General features: G+C 44.2%; 1 pseudogene; it reads right to left on the bottom strand.

The window, feature by feature from the left end:
* Positions 1 to 25028, bottom strand: part of LOC111959652 (FERM, ARHGEF and pleckstrin domain-containing protein 1-like) — a 146215-nt pseudogene that overhangs the window by 45978 nt on the left and 75209 nt on the right.

Raw genomic sequence — 25028 nt, 5'->3', positions numbered from 1 at the left:
TGAGTTATTTGATTATAGATTAGGTGGACTCTCCAAGATTTCTCGGACAATTTTGTGCATTTGACTACGTATTCACATTGCTAAAACCACGATTTGTACCGCTAAATATGCACATTTTCGAACAAAACATATATGTATTGTGTAATATGATGTTATAGGACTGTCATCTGATGAAGTTGTGTCAAGGTTAGTGAATAAATTTATATTTTTGCTGTTTTTTTCACTATCGCCTACCTTTGCGGTGAATGAATGCGGTTGGTTGGTTGGCTATTGTAGTAAGCTAATATAATGCTATATTGTGTTTTGCGCTTGAAAAACACTTAAAAAATCTGAATTATTTGCTGGATTTCACAAGATGTTTGTCTTCATTTGCCTGTACCCATGTATTTTTTCATAAATGTTTTATGATGAGTATTTAGGTATTTCCGTGGGCTCTCTGTAGGGTTGCATTCTAGCTGTTTTGGTGATATTTGTGGAATTGTTACTGCCAATGTAAAACTATGGTTTATACCTGAAAATATTGCACATTTTTTCGAACAAAACATAGATTTATTGTATAACATGTTATCAAGACTGTCAGCTGATTGACAGTTGTTCTTGCGTTAGTGACTAATTCTAGTCTGCTAATTTGGTCGAATTTTGTGATAGCTGAACCTATGCGGTAAAAAAATTGTGAAAATATGCGGTGAGTCTTTTGCTATCGTGGTTAGCTAATAGAAATACATATTGTGTTTTTCGCTGTAAAACATTTAAAAAATGCGGAAATGATGGCATAGATTCACAAGATGTGTATCTTTCATTTGGTGTCTTGGACTTGTGATTTCTGATATTTATATGCTAGTATTTACTTGTGGCGCTATGCTAGGCTATGCTAGTCAGCTTTTTTGCTTATGAGGATTGCTCCCGGATCCGGGATTGTGAAAGTAGAAGTTAACTGACTTTGTCACGACTCCGGCAAAGTCGGTCCCTCCTTGTTCGGGCGGCGTTCGGCATTCGAAGTCACCGGTCCTTCTAGCAGTCGCCGATCCACTTTCATTTTCCATTTGTTTTGTCTTTGTCTTACACACCTTGGTTTCAATTCCCAATTACGTGTTCCATATTTAACCCTCTGTTCCCCCATGTTTGTTTTGTGAGTAATTGCACTTGTCTTGTATACGGTCGCCGTTATGTGGGTTTGGTGAATTTGTGTTGTATTTGTAGAGGCGATTACAGACTTGCCTGAGTTCAATGAAAGGTTCAAAAAAAATACCTGAGAAACTTGATCGCTGTAATCGCTGCAAGGTTCTTCACAAAGTATTGCGTTAAAGGGTCTGACAACTTATGTGAATACAGTGATCCCGTCGCCACTTCGCGGTCACTTAGTCGCGGATTCGCTATTTCGCGGATTTCATAATTGCATTTTTTTTTGTTTTTTTGGTGCATTGTGCTCTGCATTCTGATTCGCTCAAAACTCACTCCCGCGTTCTTGTATTCAAAACATGCTAACGAATTGTGCTATCATTTTGTCGTCTCGTGCAGTTATGTGTAACGGTACATAAAAGACGCACAGCCGCTGACTCGATGCAGAGCTGGCAGAAAATGACACAGCCACAAAGCGACGATGAAAGAGAAGAGGAGAAGAGGACAACGAGAGATGAGGAGGAAGGACTTAACGCGTTTGGTCGCTTCACAACCATCGGTGCGAATGGCCACTGAACTTTAAGCGAGTAGCTGAGGATGGGGACCTTTGATGAGCGCCGTCATTAACAGTTCTCCAACGTAATCGATGGTGGCATGTCGGTGTACAAGGATCTTTTTGCAAAGAAGAAAAAAGAGCGACAACAGCTGCCTATCACTATGTTCTTCTCCCGAACAAACACACCTGCACCGCGGGCTTCAGAAGAAGAGAACACTGCAGAGCGCAGTCAGGATGCAGCGGCCCAGTCTGAAGAGCAGTGAAACGGCCTACACGTGAGTCACTGTATTTGTATACATGTAATAGTTGCTAATTGTAAAAAAAAAAAAAAGTTTTCTATTTCGCGGATTTCACTTATCGCGGGTCATTTTCGGAACGTAACCCCCGCGATAAACGAGGGATTACTGTACATAAAAATAAAAAAAGTTTTTGCTTTGCCATTATGGGGTATTTGTGTTTAGATTAATCAGGGAGAAAAATGATTTAATACATTTTTTGAATAAGGCTGTAACGTAACAAAATGTGGAAAAAGTGATGGGGTCTGAATACTTTCCGAATGCACTGTATATACTGTATATACACATGGATACAGCTAAAAGCATCGATGCATGAGCTGAGAGACTTGGAGCTATGAGACGCTACCATCTTTCAGACCCACAACATGCATCACATACTGAAACCTGCCTTTATGTTCCCTAGTTCCTGTCATCCTGAACAAAGTCATTTCTCAATTCTCCAGTCCTATATTCTAGACCTCTGTAACCTCTGTTGACAGTTAACGGGATCACTGCAGTGAAGGAGACCCAGTTAAACCCTTTTGTTTTCTCTTCACACAGTCTGTGGCAGAACAGTAAAACATCAGGACAGTACAGGAACAGGTTAACATGCGTCCAGAGCAGGGAAATAGAGACAAGGTGAGACTTAACCCTATAAGCGCTGCATGCTGGTAGAACAGAACAGTGTTTCAATTGAACAAGAACATAAAAAAATAAAAAATAAAAAAGCATTGTGATATAAGGTCAATAAATCCTTAATCAAAATAATATACAGCAAAACAAAAGGACAAGGAGGAGAATGAAGCAAAGACAATCAGGGACAGCAAGAAAACAAAATAAACACAAAAGTGCAGAGTAATTCTGTAAGGGGAGAAAAGGGCAAACTAGTGAGATATGTAGACCCCTGGAGTTCGCTGAACAATAGACAATGAGATGTAGACAAGAACAAGAAGAGATGCCACCAGTGGTCATCAGAGAAATATTATACCGGTCCTGTCCAACAGTACTGACTGGGCCTGGGTGTGTTCTGGTATGTCAACTTGCTACAACAGTCTTTTAGATAAAGTTTCTTCATTAACCTGATGTTGCCCAGATCAAGCTATGTCTATGAAAAAATGAGCGTAGCTCTGTGATGCCTAAAAACACCAGTCAACAATAGTTAGTTAAATTTCAATCCGTTGATCACTTCGTACAGAAGACCTTTATGTTACTGTAAACATTGACTATCAAATCAGGAGTTGACGTTGGTACGTGCTGTAGACGAACAGAAAGCCTTCTCAGCACCCAACAAACTAACACATGACATATTGTACATCTCTCACTACTGTAGTCTTCTCACTACTGTAGTCTTCTCAGTACTGTAGTCTTCTCACTACTGTAGTCCTCTCACTACTGTAGTCTTTTCACTACTGTTGTCCTCTCACTTAGCTTGACTGTAGTCCTCTCACCACTGTAGTGCCTTTATCACCACTGTACGTCCTTCTCGCACCACTGTAGTGTCGTCACTACTGTAGTCTTCTCACTACTGTAGTCCTCTCACTACTATAGTCTTCTCACTACTGTAGTCCTCTCACTAATGGACACTAATTAGAGACCGACCGTATGTACAGTACAGCACAAGCAACATGTATACTCAATACTCTTCTTGTGTTCTCCTAAGCAGCTCGCTAAATATAAACAATGAATCACATATCCAATGCCAGGCAACATAGAAAATCACAGGAAACAGCCTGTCTCTGCTATTAGTAGATCTGATTAACATGAACCAATCACAAGAGTCTACAATATGATCATATCGATTCAAAAAGCAACACATATACAGTAGTGTATAAAATGTAGACCAACGTCCCCATCGACATGCCAAACAACAACATACCGTCCACTGACAGAATGGACACGTTATACAGTGAAGATGAAGACACATGACGGCATTTGACAGAGCATTGGAACTCTCCAACAATCAATAAACAATCAATAAACAACACAATGCATCATTGTAGATTCCACGTCGAGTGTGCAAGTCCAGTCCGTTCGCAGAACAACATACAGTACCAGTCAAAAGTTTGGACACACCTACTCATTCCAGGGTTTTTCTTTATTTGTACTATTTTCTACATTGTAGAATAATAGTGAAGACATCAAAACTATGAAATAACACATATGGAATCATGTAGTAACCAAAAAAAGTGTTAAACAAATCAAAATATATTTTATATTTGAGATTCTTCAAAGTAGCCACCCTTTGCCTTGATGACAGCTTTGCACACTCTTGGCATTCTCTCAACCAGCTTCATGAGGTAGTCACCTGGATTGCATTTCAATTAACAGGTTTGCCTTGTTGAAAGTTAATTTGTGGAATTTCTTTCCTTCTTAATGCCTATGAGCCAATCAGTGGTGTTGTGACAAGGTAGGGGTGAAACACAGAAGATAGCCCTATTTGGTAAAATACCAAGTCCATATTATGGCAAGAACAGCTCAAATAAGCAAAGAGAAACGACAGTCCATCATTACTTTAAGACATGCACGTCAGTCAATGCGCAACATTTCAAGAATGAAAGTTTCAGTGCAGTCGCAAAAACCATCAAGCGCTATGATGAAACTGTCTCTCATGAGGACCGCCACAGGAAAGGAAGACCCAGAGTTACCTCTGCTTCAGAGGATAAGTTCATTAGAGTTAACTGCACCTCAGATTGCAGTCCAAATAAATGCTTCACAGAGTTTAAGTAACAGACACATCTCAACATCAACTGTTCAGAGGAGACTGCATGAATAAGGCCTTCATGGTCGAATTGCTGCAAAGAAACCACTACTAAAGGACACCAATAATAAGAAAAGACTCGCTTGAGCCTAGAAACATGAGCAATGGACATTACACCGGTGGAAATCTGTCCTTTGGTCTGATGAGTCCAAACGTGAGATTTTTGCTTCCAACCACCGTGTCTTTGTGAGACGCAGATTAGGTGAACGGATGATCTCCGCGTGTGTGCTTCCCACTGTGAAGGATGGAGGAGGAGGTGTGATGGTGTGGGGGTGATTTGCTGGTGACACTGTCAGTGATTTATTTAGAATTCAAGGCACACTTAACCAACATGGCTACCACAGCATTCTGCAGCGATACGCCATCTCATCTGGTTTGTGCTTAGTGGGACTATCATTTGTTTTTCAACAGGACAATGATCCAAAAACACATCTCCAGACTGTGTAAGGACTATTTGACCAATAAGGAGAGTGATGGAGTGCTGCATCAGATCACCCGACTTTAACCCAATTGAGATGGTTTGAGATGAATTGGACCGCAGAGTGAAGGAAAAGCAGCCAACAAGTGTTCAGCATATGTGGGAACTCCTTCAATACTGTTGGAAAAGCATTCCAGATGACTACCTCATAAAGCTGGTTGAGAAAATGCCAATAATGTGCAAAGCTGTCATCAAGGCAAAGGGTGGCTGCTTTGAAGAATCTCATAAAATATATTTAGATTTGTTTAACACTTTTTGAGTTACTACATGATTCCAAGTGTTATTTCATAGTTTGATGTTTTCACTATTATTTTCCAATGTAGAAAATAGTAATAAAACATTTTGAAAAAAAATTGAATGATTAGGTTTGTCCAAACTTCTGACTGGTACTGTATATCTGCATCTCCAGAAACAATATTCCCTCGACTTCATCCCAAAAGTTCAGCTAGATACAGAGCATAAGGGGGTTTCCACTGGATTGATTCACACTGCTGTACGGTGGTCTTTCAAAAGACTTGGCACTAGAACACGATGATGTCTCTAACTGAGAACCACCTGGTGTGTGTATATAGACACTAATGCAGTCAGAACAGACAGGAAAGGTTAACCACCTGGGACAGAGGAGCGCTCTCTCTCTCTCTCTCTCTCTCTTCTCTCTTCTCTCTCTCTCTCTCTCTCCTCTCTCTTCTCTCCTCTCGTCTCTCTCTCTCTCTCCTCTCTCTCTCTCTCTCTCTCTCTCTCTCTCTCTCTCTCGTGCCTCTCTTCTCTCTCTCTCATCTCTCCTCTCTCTCTCTCTCTTCTCTTCTCTCTCTCTCTCTCCTCTTCTCTCTCCTCTCTCTTCCTTCTCCCTCTCCTTCTCTCGACTCTCTCTCTCTCTCGTTCTCTCTCTCTCTCTCTCTCTCTCTCTCTCTCTCTCTCTGCTCTCTCTCTCTCTCTCTCTCTCTCTCTCCTCTCTCTCTCTCTCTCCTCTCTCTCTCTCTCTTCCATTCCTCTCTCTCTCTCTCTCTCTGTGTGTTAAAGGGCAGAGCAACCCAATGGGGAACAGAGTGTTAGGCTGGCTCATGGCTGAGCAGACTATACTGTATAGTTAGTGCCATGTTGGCAGCACAGAGACAGAGGAGTTAGTAGTGCCCCGAATTGACCCTTTCTGAGTAACATCTGTCCCTTCACACAGACTGGCATAGCTATCACCATCTCCCATGCTAACCACCAGAGCAATTGCATCCCCTCTCCTCTCAGAGCCAATGCCACCCTGCCTATGGAGCAGGTCTCTGGACTTCCATCCTCTGGGCTAGCCTAACAGCTGAACACCTGTGCCCCGTCCTCGTCACTAAAGTTAAGGCAGCCATCCTCCTCCATCTCCTCATCCAGCTGGAGGCTCCCGAAGGAGTACTTGTTCCCGGGCATGGGGGAGGGGTAGTTGAACCCCTCGGCCATGGGGTTACCATAGGTCAGCGGGTGGCTGCTGGAGCTGCCCGTGGTGTTCTCGGTCTCCGAGTCACTGGACTCTGTGCCACTGCTGGTAGAGCCGTCAATCATCTGGACAGCCCCTACGTGGTCTACGCCACCTTGGCTGTACAGCTTCTGTAAGGGGCTGTTCTTGGGCTGGCCGGGGGCAGACAAGCCATTGGCCGTCACACGGCGCTCCAGAGCAGCCATACGGGAGGTGACAGGCCGGGGCTCGTGGGAAGGTGTGGAGGTGGCCTGCTGCCGGCTCAGGACGAAGGGGTCTGTGTCGGAACGGTTACGCATGTTGTGGTGCTTTTGTAAGTGTGGCGAGCGGGCCACGATGGGCGAATAGCTGCCGTAGTGGGATGGGGCCTGACCTTGGTCTTGGGGCCCCCCATGGCCTCTCTGGGTGTTAAACCCCCTGTGACCCTGGTCGTCCCAGCGTGGGAGCCTGGAGCCGTGGCCGTTTTGCTCAGCGTGGCTGAGTGAGCTGGTCCGGTGGAAGGTGACGGGGCTTGATGTGGTGCTCTTAGAGCCTAACAGGCGGACCGTCAGGGGGCTGCTGCTACGCTGGTCCCCAATTCCACCACCCCCCAACTCCTCCATCATAGTGCTATGGAGAGGGCCACGGGGCGGACCACTGCCGAAGAACGACAGGTTGGCCGACTCATCTAACTCACAGCTCATATTGAGGGGGGGTTTAGGGGAGGAAGGGGACTCTCTGTACCTCATCCTACCCAGAGCCAGTTCCCGCTCGTTTATACTGCCACGGTGGGGGCTCGCGGCCTCCTCCCCATAGCTGTCAGTAAGGTGAGACCTGGTAACCCGGCCCTTCGCCACGTCGTATTCACTATCTATATCACTGCAGTCGATGTAGGGGATGGAGGAGCTGCTGCCCTTAGCGCCCTGGGAGGCTGGACCTGTGTTCAGATGGTCTGGGTGGGGCTGCCTGGCTGGGCCTGGTTCTGCTCCGGGGCCTGGCATGTCCTCGCCGTGTCCCACGTTCCTCTGGATGGAAGGGCTGCCTTTGATCCGCAGGGCTGACGGGTTCTCAGCGTTCACAGACTCCTTCCAGTGACGGTGGGGCGGAGAGTCCACCTCCGCTCTGTCTCCTGGAGCACTGCTCACACTCTGTGGAGGACGGAGAACAGAGAACAGAGGGCTGAAGGTTATATTTAACAGTTAAACAAGGAAATTGAGTTATTGTGTGGTATGAATTAGTTATTCCGTCTACTCAATTATTAACTGTATATTCTAAGCAGTATATTTCATATTCATAGTGTTTCTAGATGAAGACATGCTGGGTGGGCTATCAAATAGAGAGTGACAGTTCCACAAAGTGGCATTCAGCACGCTAGCCTCTAATGGGCCGTGTGTGTGGGAACACTGAAGGATCCACTGACTTCTCTTGGCACTTGAGGGGCGTGAGGGGAAGACAGCGGAGACGGACGGCTTCTGCTGTGCTGGACCCTACTGTGTTTCCTGAAGAGGATGACAGAAAGTGGATATGTTATACACCTGGCAACCATCACACAGTCTCTCTCTCTCTTTGTACAGTACCAGTCAAAAGTTTGGACACACCTACTTATTGCAGGGTTTTTCTATTTAAAAAAACAACAACTATTTTCTAACGTTTGTAAAATAATAGTGAAGACATCAAAACTATGAAATAACACATATGGAATCATAACCCAAAAAAGTGTTAAACAAAATACATTCCAGGTGACTACCTCATGAAACTGGTTGACAGAATACCAAGAGTGTGCAAAGCTGTCATCAAGGCAAAAGGGAGCTACTTTGAAGAATCTAAAATATATTTAGATTTGTTTAACACTTTTTTGGTTACTACATGATTCCATTGTGTTATTTCATAGTTTTGATGTCTTCACTACTATTCTACAATGTAGAAATTAGTAAAAATATAGAAAAACGATTAGGTGTGTCCAAACTTTTGACTGGTACTGTAAGTCTAAAAAGAAAACACCACCATTAAGTCTTTACCTTTCAAACGGGATCTTCTTAAACTCAGAGTCCTTCACATAATCAATCACCTGCTTCTGTGTCCGACCGCTGTGGAGAGAGAGAAGTAGCAAGGGAGATGATTGAGGTCAGTAAACTTAAGAGTAGAGCTGGAGAAGTTCTGTCCAGGTGACAGATAGGAAATGAGATTGAAACTGAGGCACTGGCTGTTTTTTCATCGAACCTGCTATCTCCTGTGTCCTGAGAGACAGAGATGGTTTATTATTGTGTGGCCCCAGGTGCCTTCGAGGGGCCAGCTGGTCTACCTGAATCTGAAGGAGGAGCCTCGGGTGAAGAGGACAGGCTTGGGCCTTGCTTTGGGCTCCTCAAAGAGGCGGAAGAAGGCATGGTATTCCACACAGATCTTCCAGAAGACTTTACAGCAGTCCCTGCTACCCATCAGGAACTCCAGACTGTCCTGGTATGAGCTCTGTTGCAGAGGGGACACATAGATATGTAACACACATCAATGGAAACTTAAGGTTGAAGGCTTTAGGCATTGGTGATATTTACATGGATATGAATCGTGGATCATGCTAAGGGCTATGGCCATATGACATACGTTCAGGTCTGGTCTGAGCTTGATGAGAAATCGCTTTCTCTTGAAGCTTAATTTGCGCACTTTGGACCAGTTGAAGGCATTGATCTTGGTGTGCTCCTGCAGTGGATGAAAAAGTACACACAGAGGATTAACATAGAGTGTGACACGCAATAAAACTCTGCCTGTTCATCTAATCCTGCCATCAAACATCCGCTCCACATTCCTCTAATAGACCTGGCTATCTCTTCATCCCAATAGATCTGTGAACAGAGAAACTGTCACATGTCAAAAGCCTGTCATCAAAATGTCACCCACATCAAACATATAATCAAACATCCTGTAGGTTTCTAATGAAAAACAGCGGTGTAGAAATGCTCTTGCTCCGTCCAGCTCTCGTCGGTGTTGACCTGTAAAGTAGTACCTGAAAGACCAGGACACCAGTGTGTGCCACGGCCAGGCTCAGCTTGCTGCCCTCGCGGTCCTTGGCAGGGTGTAGTCTAACCCCATACAGCTCCAGCCTGCGTGCCACCTCCAGCAGCTGGTAGTCTGACTCTGCTGGCGTCTGACCCCTACAAGCACACAGAGAGCAGTCTGGGTCAAGGATACCGTTCCAAATGGCTCCCTATTCTCTATTTAGTGTACTGTTTTAGACCAGGCCCCTTGGCACTAAATAGGGAATAGGGTTGTGGGACACAGTCTGATACAAGTCTCTCATAAGTTTCACAATCACGGCAAGGTGGAGTTGAGGTGGGTTGCGTCAGAATTCCAGGGGTCCACAAACAGTTACATTTGACTTCCATTTTGGGCTTCTGAACATGACTGCTCTTAACCAAAAATGTTACTTTAAATTTGTATAATATCTTCCACTCAAATACTACAATTGAGGTGAGAGACCAAGCCACAAGTCAATCTGTTCCCGCAGTCAGCTGGTCTGGGTAGAAACGAAGCTGCATAGTAACTCCCTTCCCTAAATTCTTATCTGTGAAAAAGTTGTCCTGTTTCCTGTGGGCTGAAGTTCATTCTAGATGTAACTCTGAGCATGGCTCCCTGCCAGGAAAACTGTGGTTACTGTTATCAGCTAAAAATACAGAAAAAGGACAAGTCAGGGAGGGCAGTCAAATCTAACGGAGCTCCTTTCATCTTGTCAGCTGCTTGATGAGCGCCCATCTCTGCTGTGACACCAGTGTACTGTGGAGGACTGGGGGTGACACCAGGGTAGTATGGAGGACTGGGAGTGACACCAGTGTAGTGTGGAGGACTGGGGGTGACACCAGTGTAGTGTGGAGGACTGGGAGTGACACCAGTGTAGTATGGAGGACTGGGGGTGACACCCAGGGTAGTATGGAGGACTGGAGTGACACCAGTTAGTGTGGAGGACTGGGAGTGGAACCAAGTGTAGTGTGGAGGACTGGGAGGTTGACACCAGTGTAAGTGTGGAGGCTGGGGTGACACCAGTGTAGTGGGATGGACTGGGAGTGACACCAGTGTAGTTGGAGGACTGGGGTGCACCAGTGTAGTATGGAGGACTGGGGGTGACACCAGTGTATAGTATGGAGGACTGGGAGTGACACCAGTGTAGTGTGGAGGACTGGGGTTGACACCAGTGTACTGTGGAGGACTGAGGGTGACACCAGTGTACTGATGGAGGACTGGGGGTGACACCAGTGTAGTGTGGAGGACTGGGAGTGACACCCGTGTATGTGGAGGATTGGGGAGTGACACCAGTGTAGTATGGAGGACTGGGAGCTGACACCAGTGTAGTATGGAGGACTGGGGAGTGACACCAGTGGTAGTATGGAGGACTGGGGGTGAACCAGTGTAGTGTGGCAGGACTGGGAGTGCACCAGTGTAGTAATGGAGGACTGGGGGTGACACCAGTGTAGTGTGGAGGACTGGGAGTGACACCAGTGTACTGTGGAGGATTGGGAGTGACACCAGTGTGTATGGAGGACTGGGAGTGAACACCACTGTAGTATGGAGGACTGGGGTGACACCAGTGTAGTATGGAGGACTGGGGGTGACACCAGTGTAGTGTGGAGCTGGGAGTGAAACCAGTGTATGTATGGAGGACTGGGGTGACACCAGTGTACGTATGGAGGACTGGGGGTGAACACAGTGTAGTGTGGAGGACTGGGAGTGAACACGCAGTGTAACGTGGAGGACTGGGAGTAGACACAGTGTAGTATGGAGACTGGGGGTGACACCAGTGTAGTATGGAGGACTGGGGGTGACACCAGTGTCCTAGGACTGGGTGCGTTAGGTGGAGGACTAGTACCATGTGTTGGGTGGGGAGTGACACCAGTGTACCGTGGAGGACTGGGGGTGACACCAGTGTAGTGTGGAGGACTGGGAGTGACACCAGTGTACCGTGGAGGACTGAGGGTGAGGGAAGGGTTGGCCATGTGATCCTGACCTGCTGCATCAATGAGTAGGACACTAAGGGGATTGTGGGATATGTTCTCCAAGGAGAGCAAAACTAGCTAATTAGGAAACGGATAATAGAAAGAAATACTGGGAGAAGAAGAATGAGTCCAAGCTGCCATTTCCCTTGTGCCAACCTGTTCAGTGACAAGGGCTTAACAAAGAAAAGCCATTTCCCTGCTGAAATCTGGTGTGTTGCTCATTGGGCTGTGGTCCAGGTAGATCCCAGACCTTTCCGGGAACCCATGTAGTGTTTCTGATACAGCAGACATTGACACGTTCACCTCCAGGCCCTAACCACTCAACCAGCCCAGGGGGCCTTTGCCGAGTCTTAACACGATAAAGAAAACCATGTCAGTTAACACACTGAAACAAAGAACACTGTTAGGTCAGTGGGGAGTTTCCTGACTGTGTTACCTGGGTAGAAAACATTCCCTTGGGACGTGTACGTATGAGGTCTTTATCTACCTTGTCCTGTTCAGAGGCCACCAGAATAATGCCTGACAGCTTCCAGAGTTCACACATCCGTTATAGAGGAGCTACTTACCCATTCTTGGAGTGAAACTCCATGATCTTGTCCATCAAAGCCATCTGGTCAGGAATGTAGCTGTGGTTGAGGAGGTGCTGCCGACTCTGGCTCTCCTCAAAGTCCCCAATCTCAGCTGGAGAACAAAGGGTTAAAGTTAGGACATCGCATTACATTGTGTGCAGTGTGTAAATGATCTACACCACTGCTGGTTGATAAAAACTCAGATTATTTGCATATATCCCTAAACAGAATAGATTAGAATAGATTCATCCTCATCCATGCTTTTTCCCTCTCTTCGGTTTTACTTTTTGACAGCTCCCTCTAGCATTAGAATCCAGGCTGAGGAACAGATGGCTTTTCAAAAAGCTCTCTCTCTCGGTGTCTTCCCACATTTAATTAATTCAGAGGAAGACAAAAGAAAAAGGTATCCATGGCAATGCACTGATTCTCAATTTGGGATGCTGCACCACATCCTGTTTGAAGGAGGTTCTGTTTTCCTACAAATGTATATGGTCTATTGGCTCTGTGATCCTATAGGCTGTGTGAAGCCACAGGGAAAGTAACAGAGAGACGTACACTGGATAATATGGGAGACCAGCAGGGCTGCGCTACTGTCGTTGCATGTCAGACGTCCACAGGCAAGGTCATGCTTGATCTGCAGGGCGAAGAGGTACCTGGACAAGACGGGACAAAGAGAAAGGCTAGAACAGAGTCGACAGGATGACTGGCTGTGGTTAACATCCAAACCTGTCAGGCGACAACACAGGAGGGAGGAACAACAAAGGAACCACTTGGAGGTCAGGTCGTCCAAAAGAGTTAAATATTGCAGCTTGAAAACAAAGACAATTGGATTACAGAGCAACATCATCATAACAGGATGAGTGTCTTTACCCATCTAATATCAACTGTTACACCCTTCTTTAGAGTCGAGGGGTTATCACACAATGAGGACATATACATCAGAAAAACATTAGTCCAATGGTAACAACCAGGATCACACGAAGGTGCTACATTAAAAACATGGCAGGCGTAAAACATGGATGACATTAATTAAATGCCCCTAGGCAGAATTTTTTTTTTATCTGTAGGGGGCTGGAACACATCGGTCACTTCTACATTAGCATTCACATTCTGTGACATCGCAGTCACGTCAACACACAGAACTGACCTGAGAATGACTTACTCTAATGACAACTGGATAATATAGCTGCTGATAGCCTGTTGTGTGCTGAGCAGTCAGCCTTATATACTGTACCAGTTTATGCACCAGACCGTGTCGACAGCTTGTCAGCTGAATAAAAAGTCATATTATTAAAGGCCCAGGACAATAACATTTTAGATGTTTCTGTGTTTGATATACAGGTAACTGCCAAAATAAAGGAAACACTTGAGTAAATGAGCGATACAAAGTATATTGAAAGCAGGTGCATCCAGCAAAGGTGTGGTTCCTGAGTTAATTAAGCAATTACTATCCCATCATGCTTAGGGTCATGTATAAAAATGCCCAGTTGCCCATTATTTTGGCTACTATGACTAGAAGATATCAGTGACTTGACAGAAGGGTCTCAAAGGAGCACAGGGGGTTTAAAGGGTGTCTGTCTGTCTGTCTGTCTGTCTGTCTGTCTGTCTGTCTGTCTGTCTGTCTGTCTGTCTGTCTGTCTGTCTGTCTGTCTGTCTGTCTGTCTGTCTGTCTGTCTGTCTGTCTGTCTGTCTGTCTGTCTGTCTGTCTGTGTCTGTGTCTGTGTCTGTGTCTGTGTCTGTGTCTGTGTCTCTGTGTCTCTGTGTCTCTGTGTGTGTGTGTGTATCTGTGTCTCTGTGTGTGTGTGTGTGTGTGTCTCAGTCACCAGATCTCAACCTAATTGAACACTTATGGGAGATTCTGGAGTGACGCCTGAGACAGCGTTTTCCACCACCATCAACAAAACACTAAATTATGGAATTTCTTGTGGAAGAATGGTGACACTGTAGAATGCCAAGCCGCCTTAAAGCTGTTCTGGCGGCTCGTGGTGGCCCAACGCCCTATTAAGACACTTTATCTTGGTGTGTCCTTTATTTTGCCAGTTACCTGGATATTTCCACACTATGTGGTTGGAATAATATTGTGAAATAGTGAAAATGATGATAATGCCCTTTTAGGATAAGAGCTGTTTGTAAAGACCACCTGAAATGTCAGCCTGTTTTGGTGGGATGGAGTTTTGGCCTGCCTGGTGACATCCCCAGGTGGTAAATTAGTTAATAGACCAATAAGAAAGAGAGTTCCAATCCTATCTGCCAATAACACTAGTTTTAAGTTTTCCCTTCCCCACTCATACCACTTCCAGACAGTTCTAGCTAAATTATTGCTTGAGAAATTGCTTTTCGCTAAGAAGTTATTATTGTTTTCAAAAAAAAAAAAAATGAATACAAAACAACCACAGTAATGTACTTCATTGTTACCCAGAAAATGATTTGATATTGAGATAAAAACAGTTGCATTGGACCTTTAAGCACCTGCCGATGAGGAAACCCTATAGCTGAGCTTTTGTAGACTGAGGGTTTGTCTGAAATGGCAATTGGTATGTTGCTGGTTAAACCTAGGCTTCTATCTGTTTAGTCTTACCTGGTCAATTCCTCCAGTAGCTGGGCGTGGTCTGGGGGGAAGAACTTCACCACAAATCTCAGGACTGTGTGCTTGGGCCCTGTGGGTGTGAGATAATGGCTTGGTTAGGAGGAGTCACAGCCAAGACGATACAGAGAACACAATCTAAACACATTATCTGGAGATTCCTATCATAGAATTATACAACACAATCTAAACACCTTAATCCTGGAGATTCCTATCATAAAATTATAATACAACACAATCTAAACAACATTATCTGGAGATCCTATCATAGAATTAATACAACACATCTAAACCATTATCTGGAATTCCTATCATAGAATTATACACAATCACATTATCTGAGAATCACATTCTAAACATTATCTGGAGATTCCTATCATAGAATTATAGAACACAGAACACATTCTAAACACATTATCTGGAGATTCCTATCATAGAATTATAGAACACATTCTAAACACATTATCTGGAGATTCCTATCATAGAATTACACAACACATTGTAAACACATTATCTGGAGATTCCTATCATATAATTATAGAACACATTGTAAACACACTATCTGGAGATTTGGAGATTCCTATCATAGAATTATAGAACACATTGTAAACACACTATCTGGAGATTTGGAGATTCCTATCATAGAATTATAGAACACATTCTAAACACACTATCTGGAGATTTGGAGATTCCTATCATAAAATTATAGAAAACAATCTAAACACACTATCTGGAGATTTGGAGATTCCTATCATAGAATTAGGAATTAGAACCGGATCTCTATGATTCCTTTGCTTTTATCTCACTGACCAATGAGATCATAACAAGCAGTGTACTTGCTCTTATGCACCACAAACCCTTGTTTGTAGCTGAGCAAGCCAGTCTTCCATAAGACTTGATGAAAGCTTTATGACTCGAGATGTACAAGTTTTAACAGTGGAGCCTCAGTCTGGAAGATAGATGGTCTCTGTGTGTGAATAAAGATGCAGTTTGGGATCTTAAGCACGACAGATTCGTAACATATTGTACGAATTGCAAAAAAATATACACTGAGTGTACAAAACATTAAGTATACCTGCTCTTTTCATGACATGAAAGATATGATCCCTTATTGATGTTACTTGTTAAATCCACTTCAATCAGTGTAGATTAAAGAAGGTTTTTTAAGCCTTTGAGACAATTGAGACATGGATTGTGTATGTGTACCATTCAGAGGGTGCCTTTGAATGGGGAATGGTACACTCTTAGAAAAAATGGTTCCAAAACGATTCTATGCGGAGGGATCGAGTTCTACCAAGAACCGTTTTGATCAGAAGAACCCTTTTTGGAAGACAAGGGTTCTTTGTAAGGCAAAGGGTTCTACCTAGAACCTTTAACATCCTAAGAACCTTTTTTGGAAGAAAGGGTTCTTTGATGATTCTTTGCAAGGCAAGAAGGATTTTTCGGAAGGCAAGATTTCATATTTCCCAACATCCTTTATTTCAGGAAGCTTTACAGAATGGTTTGTTTTACTGTAATATCTGTGTTTTTGCATGTACATTGATTGGTTGATAAATGTTATGCTACATAAAGATAAACAACACACAGTATTTAAAACTAATCCAATCTATTAGTATCTAGACTTATTGCACCCGTTACTGAGATGGTTGTTCCAGGTTAGATGATTGAGATAGTCTCAGTATTCAACCCTCCCTACCCTGGCAGTCAATCTAAATGCAGGTTGTGGGTGATGAACAATTCTGCTTGTTGGCTATCCTAATTCTGGTTGGATTCCAATAGGAATTATACCACCTTGCAAGTCAGCATAATGTGACTTGAAGGCCTGATGTGGCCTCTAAAACCAGGAGATTCCTAACACCACTGTGTTAAAGAATAACTATGCCCTCAATGAAAGGCCTTACGATGTATTGTCATAAAAAATTACATGTTAAAAGGTTAATAAGATAAAATGGTTCTTGGTAGAACCCTTCATAGGGGGTTTTAAGAAGAACCTGCCAAAGATAAAATGGCCCTGGGTAGAACCCATCATAGAGGGTTCTAGGCAGAACCCGTCATAGGGTTCTAGGTAGAATCATATACAAGGGGTTCTTTGAAGAACCCTACATAGACGGTTCTAGATAGTGGTACACCATTGGATGACAAGTAGTACACAAGTAACGGGTACCACTTTCAAAACTACTGGCTGAAATTATTTTTTAAAAGTCCTGGAGCATCACTTTAGGTTTGCTTGGACGAGACAGGGTGTTGAGACTTCCTCACACCACAACTAAGTCTCCTAGCTGTCTCCTTTCACAGACATTTCATGTTTCATAGTAAGGCTGGTTTCATTTTCTTCTGTTAGCAACCATACCCCCAGTGTTAGTTGAAGCAGATGAAGCATGAACTGTCCATTGCCAGCCGTGTAAAAATGTGTAATAAAGTCAGCGTACTTACGTCTTAGCTGCTTGACAATAGGCTTTAGGAGGTCTAACCAAACCTGTGAACATAAGGAAAGCAAACGCCCCTTTAGTCAGCATAGAGAAATGAATTCAAGGCTTCTACACTAACACATCAAGAAGATACAAGGTAACACCCAGTCCAGAAAGAACCCTTAAGGACTGTGTCTATTTCTTCACTCACCATCATCTTGTGGTGTTGGTATTCTAGGCCGAAGTAGTCTCCCTCAACGAGGTTCAGGTGGGTACACACCAGGTCAAACAACACCTTGCCTGAGGCTCTTTGCTGTGAAAGACAGAAACATACATGGTAAGTTAGAGAAATACCTGGTGCAGTAGTGAATTACCTATTGACTGTACGGTGGGCTGGCTGGCATTCACTAGCTCAATCACTCAATGATAAATGTGTACTTAGACTATGGATGATATTGTCCCTCGGTTTTAAAGACTCATTCTGATGACATTTCACAGAAAATCCCCTCAGCAAAGTCTATCTGCAAGGTTAATCAAGGATCAGCGATCACGAGAGCACATTCAGGACTGGATCTCATCACCCCGTAGGGGCTCCCGAGTGGCGCAGCGGTCTAAGGCACTGCATCTCAGTGTTAGGGGCGTCACTACAGACCCTGGTTTGATCCTGAGCTGTATCACTGTCATTGTAAAATAATAATTTGTTCTTAACTGACTTGCCTAGTTAAAATAAATCTCTCTAGGACTTTGTGGATCAAGAGGAATGCCACAGACAAACAACAGAGACATTTGCAGTAGTGACTGAGTGTAGTATGACTGGCTGCATGGATAGTGGGTGGCTCCATAGAAACCATTCCCCTCCCTTCACTCCCAGAAGATTGCTCAAAACCTCCCCCTCCTCTCCTCTTATGGAGGCCCAGAGAGGTGGGACACTGAGAGGAGCAGACAGAGAGGGGGGCGGGACTGTGACTTTGTTCTGTGTTCCCAGTATCACCATAGGGACTGATGGTGCTCTTTGAAGCTGATCTAGTGGCAACCCAGCTCACCTAGGAAGTGCATTCCTCCATGACTCTTTCAAGTCTCCGTCAGAGTCGGTCATCTGGCTGTTTTTCACCCACTACTTATTTTCCTGTCCCATGGGAACATACACAGCCAACACCAAGGCAACCCCTTATAGCTTCCCTGACTTTTGAGAAAAAAACCTACTCATTTATGACACGTTTCATGAAGCTAGGCGTATGTCGCACGACACTACTTCACAGGAGAGGCACTTTAACATTTAATTTAAACAAAAAAAATGTATACACATTTTTGAAAGATATAACATTAGCCTTGGAGATCCACAAAAGTGTTGCTCCTTGCAACAGAATTTAGCAGGCGCTATCGACAAAGATCATTTGGATAAAGTTGTGATGGACTACTTTCTGCATAAGGTCAGTGTGAGCCGGAGTGCTTGACACAACAACAGGTCAAACAAGCTGTAGCTAGCTACAAACCGCCAGCAGCACCCTGAATACCACTGCTGGCTTGTCTCTGGGGCTAAGCAGGGTTGATCCTGGATGGGAGGGCCAGGAGGAGACACTCTTTTCTCTGGTCTAAAAAAAGATTCCAATGCCCCTTGCTGATGGGACATTAAACGGGTGTCCTAACTCTCGGTTGTCGCTATAGATCCCATGGCACTTATCGTAAGAGTAGGGGTGTTAACCACGTTGTCCTATCTAAAATTCCCAATCTGTCCCTCAAACCACCATGGCCACCTAATCATCCCCAGCTTCTAATAGGCTCATTCCTCTCCCCTGTAGCCATTCCCCAGGTTGTTGCTGTAAATGAGAATGTGTTCTCAGTCAACTTACCGGGTAAAATAAAAAATTTACAAAAAAGACATGCTGCCATGAAGCGTTCATCCATGTATATGGGTAAGAGTCTAGCTACATAATCAGATATTATACGTTTCAAATTTTGTCAAAGTCATATTCATTGCAAGTTAAAGTGTACCGTTAGCTAGCGAACGTTAGCTTGCTGGCTCGCTAGCTAACGTTACGTGTATGATCTGTGTAGTAATATTATTTGTATCTCAGAAATCCATTTGCATTGCTAGTTATGGCCAAATGTTAGCTAGCTAACATTGAACCTAGTTGGTTAGCTTTAGTTACCTGCAGATTCATACTACAGCATTTCATGTGGCTAGCTATAACAATCCATTTGTACTGTAGCTATGGGTTGAGATTGTTTAGCTAGCTAGCTACAGGTCTACACTCTTCCACTTCGCAAGAGAATGATAACCTGACCCATCAAGTTAGCCAGGTGTGTCCGGGGTAATTACAGCCATATATGGTATTTCATGAACATGTGTACATGTCTAGACAATAGTGACCCGTCCACTTAGCTAGATGTGGCTGTGGGGTGGTTATAGCATTTCTTTCACATAACCCATTCATTTAGACAAGTGTCTGGGTGAGCATCTAATAATGATAAAATATTTATAAAATATGTTTATCTGGACACTTTCAAAGTCAGATTAGGATATTGTCCAAGGACTAGAAAAGGTGTATTTTTACCTGCAGTTTGTCCTTATTGTAGGCTACTATCTTTGGTTGTTTACTACACTACCTTACTCACTCTGTGAATCCACGTGAATCCTTAAAGAGATGGGTGGGGCTAAGACTTAAGATGGTGTGAACAACGCTGAATAGGTATAGACAAAGAAGAGCTCTCCAGTAGGTGTATCAAAACATTTAAGGGTCATTTTATCAAAAGTGGGGTTACAAAGTTAACTTTCAAAGCAGAATTACTTTCCCATTGTTCTTCAACTGCAGTGTATAATATACAATTTTCTAGCTCGGAGTCTCTACTTTTATCCAATGTAAAAAAACACAATTTCAAATTTTGCTACATAAGACTGAATCGGGGTGGTGGGTCACATTTAGAGGCACAAAGGGATGGCAGGGACAGCAGTTAAAGCCACATGTCCTGTTGGAAAACCCCTAAGAAGACAGAAGCATATCAGGCAGGCAGGGGAGTTGAGCTGTTTAGCCAAGCTTCATTCTTTTGAACGGTTTTCACCGGAGCAGAACGTAGCACAGTTATGCCAGTGTTTATAGTAACAGTCCCGCCCCTTTGGCTAGGATAATCTTCACCCGCCCATTCTATCGTTCTACAATCTTCACCCCCCCTTTCTCCCCGTATTCTCTCATTCTACAATCTTCATCCCCCCTTTCCCCCTATTCTATCATTCTACAATCTTCATCCCCCCTTTCCCCCTATTCTATCATTCTATAATCTTCACCCTCCCATTCTATCCTTCTACAATCTACACCACCCTCTTCTCCTTCTCTACTCTGTAACTCCTCCACCCACGTACTCCTCTCTTTGTTCACCAAGCTCTCTCCCTCTCCTCATTCAATCTCCACATAAGGGCAGTCATTGGAACTGACTTGCTCTACTTCCTGGATTACTGTATGTAGTGACCTCTTCCAATCACAAGAGGGCAATCCTCATTAATGACCCATGGGAAATAGGTTCATGTTTTGCATTATTACACTCACTTATATCAGTGTTAATTAAACAGTCAATTGATTCAATAAAATAAAACAATATTTAAATTAAATCTCTCCAATATAGCACCACCATAGCCAGCTTCCCTCTCCATAGCTTTCTGGTTCCCTGATCGACTCTCCCTCCTGACTACAGGATGTAGGGGGCTAAGGGCACCACACAGTGCCCACCACAGAGGACCAGCTGTTTCCATATGGTGGAGGGGGTGATGAGTGAGAGCACAGGGGAGCAAGAGGCTAGAGGCCACCAGAGCATCCACTAGCCAAACACCCACTCACACACACTGCTGCCGGGCCTGCCAAGGACCTGCTGCTGCAGCCCCAACAGCTGTGAACCTGCAGTGTCAGACCTCTCCACAGAACCAGAGAATCATACGGACAGGAAATCTAAGTTAGTAGCCTGGGTTTTCTGCATTTGGTACGAGAATACAGTGCATCACTAGAATACAGTGCATCACTAGAATACAGTGCATCACTAGAATACAGTGCATCACTAGAATACAGTGCATTCACTAAACAACAATACAGTGCATCACTAGAATACAGTGCATCACTAGAATACAGTGCCACCTAGAATAATGTGCATCACTAGAATATAGTGCATCACTAGAATACAGTCGCATCACTAGAAATACAGTGCATCACTAGAATACAGTGCATCACTAGAATATAGTGCATCACTAGAATACAGTGCATCACTAGAATACAGTGCATCACTAGATACAGTGCACACTAGAATATAGTGCATCACTAGAATACAGTGCATCACTAGAAATACAGTAGCATCACTAGAGAATACAATGCATCACTAGAATACAGTGCATCACTAGAATTACAGTGCATCACTAGAATACAGACATCACTAGAGATACAATGCATCACTAATACAGTGCATCACTAGAATACAGTACATTCTAGAATACAAGCATCACTAGAATACAGTGCATCACTAGAATACAGTGCAATCACTAGAATACAGATGCATCACTAGAATATAGTGCATCACTAGAATACAGTGCATCACTAGAATACAGTGCATCACTAGAATACAGTGCATCACTAGAAGATACAGTGCATCACTAGAATACAGTGCATCACTAGAATACAGTGCATAACTAGAATACAGTGCATCACTAGAATACAGTGCATCACTAGAATACAGTGCATCACTAGAATACAGTGCATCACTAGATATAGTGCATCACTAGAATACAGTGCATCACTAGAATACAGTGCATCACTAGAATACAGTGCATCACTTAGAATACAGTGCATCACTAGAATACAGTGCATAACTAGAAACAGTGCATAACTAGAATACAGTGCATCACTAGAATACAGTACATCACTAGAATACACTAGAATATCACTAGAATATCACTAGAATACATTCTAAGGACGGACAGAGGTAGACATTCTAAGGGACGGACAGAGGATAGCATTCTAAGGGACGGACAGAGGTGACATCTAAGGGACGGAGAGGATAGACATTCTAAGGACGGACAGAGGATAGACATTCTAAGGGACGGACAGAGGATAGACATTCTAAGGACGGACAGAGGATAGACATTCTAAGGGACGGACAGAGGATAGACATTCTAAGACGGACAGAGGATAGACATTCTAAGGACGGACAGAGGATAGACATTCTAAGGGACGGCAGAGGATAGACATTCTAGGGACGGACAGGGATGGACATTCTAAGGACGGACAGAGGATAGACATTCTAAGGGACGGACAGAGGATGGACATTCTAAGGGACGGACGAGAATAGACATTCTAAGGGACGGACAGAGGATAGACATTCTAAGGACGGACAGAGGATGGACATTCTAAGGACGGACAGAGGATAGACATTCTAAGGACGGACAGAGATAGACTTCTAAGGGACGGACAGAGATAGAACTTCTAAGGACGGACAGAGGATAGACATTCTAAGGGACGGACAGAGGATAGACATTCTAAAGACGGACAGGATAGACATTCTAAGGGACGGACAGAGGATAGACATTCTAAGGGACGGACAGAGGATAGACATTCTAAGGGACGGACAGAGGATAGACATTCTAAGGGACGGACAGAGGATAGACATTCTAAGGAGCAGGATACATCTAAGGACGACAAGGGAATCTAAGACGAACAGAGGATAGACATTCTAAGGGACGGCAGAGGATGACATTCTAAGGGACGACAGAGGATAGACATTCTAAGGGACGACAGAGGATAGACATTCTAAGGGACGGACAGAGGTAAGACATTCTAAGGGACGCAGCAGAGATAGACATTCTAAGGGACGGACAGAGGATAACATTCTAAGGACGGACAGAGATAGACATTCTAAGGGACGGACAGAGGATAGACATTCTAAGGGACGGACAGAGGATAGACATTCTAAGGGACGGACAGAGGATGACATTCTAAGGACGGACAGAGGATAGACATTCTAAGGACGGACAGAGGATAGACATTTAAGGACGGACAGAGGATAGACATTCTAAGGACGGACAGAGGATAGACATTCTAAGGGACGGACAGAGGATAGACATTCTAAGGACGGACAGAGGATAGACATTCTAAGGGACGGACAGAGGATGGACATTCTAAGGGACGGACAGAGATAGACATTCTAAGGGACGGACAGAGGATGGACATTCTAAGGACGGACAGAGGATAGACATTCTAAGGGACGGACAGAGGATGGACATTCAAGGGACGGACAGAGGATAGACATTCTAAGGGACGGACAGAGATAGACATTCTAAGGGACGGACAGAGGATAGACATTCTAAGGGACGGACAGAGGATAGACATTCTAAGGACGGACAGAGGATAGACATTCTAAGGACGGACAGAGATAGACATTCTAAGGACGGACAGAGGATAGACATTCTAAGGGACGGACAGAGGATAGACATTCTAAGGGACGGACAGAGGATAGACATTCTAAGGGACGGACAGGGATGGACATTCTAAGGGAACAGAGGATAGCATTCTAAGGACGGACAGAGATGGACATTCTAAGGACGAACAGAGGATAGACATTCTAAACGGGACAGAGGATAGACATTCTAAGGGACGGACAGAGGATAGACATTCTAAGGACGGACAGAGGATAGACATTCTAAGGACGGACAGAGATAGACATTCTAAGGACGGACAGGGATAGACATTCTAAGGGACGGACAGAGGATTAAGAGTGTCTCAGTGGTGGTGTCTTGGGTGTCTCATTCAGAGCTGCAGTACAAAGTAGAGATGAGTAGAGGTGAGTAGAGCTGAATAGAGTAGAGCTGAGTGGAGTAGAGCTAAGTAGAGTAGAGCTGAGTAGAGTAGAGCTGAGTAGAGTAGAGCTGAGTAGAGTAGAGCTAATAGAGTAGAGCTGAGTAGAGTAGAGCAGGTAGAGTAGAGTTAAGTAGAGTAGAGCTGAGTGGAGTAGAGCTAAGTAGAGTAGAGCTGGGAGAGTAGAGCTGAGTAGAGTAGAGCTGAGTAGAGTAGAGCAGAGTAGAGTAGAGCTAAATAGAGTAGAGCTGAGTAGAGTAGAGCAGAGTAGAGTAGAGTTAAGTAGAGTAGAGCTGATTAGAGTAGCGTAGAGTAGAGCTGAGTAGAGGTAGAGCTGATGTAGAGTAGAGCTGAGTAGAGTAGAGCAGAGTAGAGTAGAGCTAAGTAGAGTAGAGCTAAGTAGAGTAGAGCTGATTAGAGTAGCGTAGATAGAGCTGAGTAGAGTAAGCTAAGTAGAGGTAGAGCGGAGTAGAGCAGAGCTGAGTAGAGTAGAGTTGAGAGGAGTAGAGTAGGGCTGAGTAGAGTAAAGCGGAGAAGAGTAGAGCTGAGTAGAGTAGAGAAGAGCTGAGTAGAGGATGGCTGATTAAAAGCAGAGGCAGACTGGACTGGAGTAATTAATAGTCCTGCCATCCGTGACTACTGCCACCACCAATACAATAAGAACCCCAGTCATTAATGAAGCCCATGAGTCACAGTGACTGATCACTGCCAAGGCACAGCCACCATCACTCTGCATACAGTACAGTAGTACACAGCCACCATCACTCTGCATACAGTTCAGTAGTACACAGCCACCATCACTCTGCATACAGTTCAGAGTACACAGCCACCATCACTCTGCATACAGTACAGTAGTACACAGCCACCATCACTCTGCATACAGTTCCAGTAGTACACAGCCACCATCACTCTACATACAGTTCAGTAGTACACAGCCACCATCTACATACAGTTCAGTAGTACACAGCCACCATCACTCTGCATACAGTTCAGTAGTACACAGCCACCATCACTCTGCATACAGTTCGTAGTACACAGCCACC

The sequence above is a fragment of the Salvelinus sp. IW2-2015 genome, linkage group LG36 (assembly GCF_002910315.2).
Source record: "Salvelinus sp. IW2-2015 linkage group LG36, ASM291031v2, whole genome shotgun sequence".
Classification (NCBI taxonomy): Eukaryota; Metazoa; Chordata; class Actinopteri; order Salmoniformes; family Salmonidae; genus Salvelinus; species Salvelinus sp. IW2-2015.
Note: the sequence above shows the minus strand (reverse complement) of the source record. Positions and strands in the feature narration are given on the sequence as shown.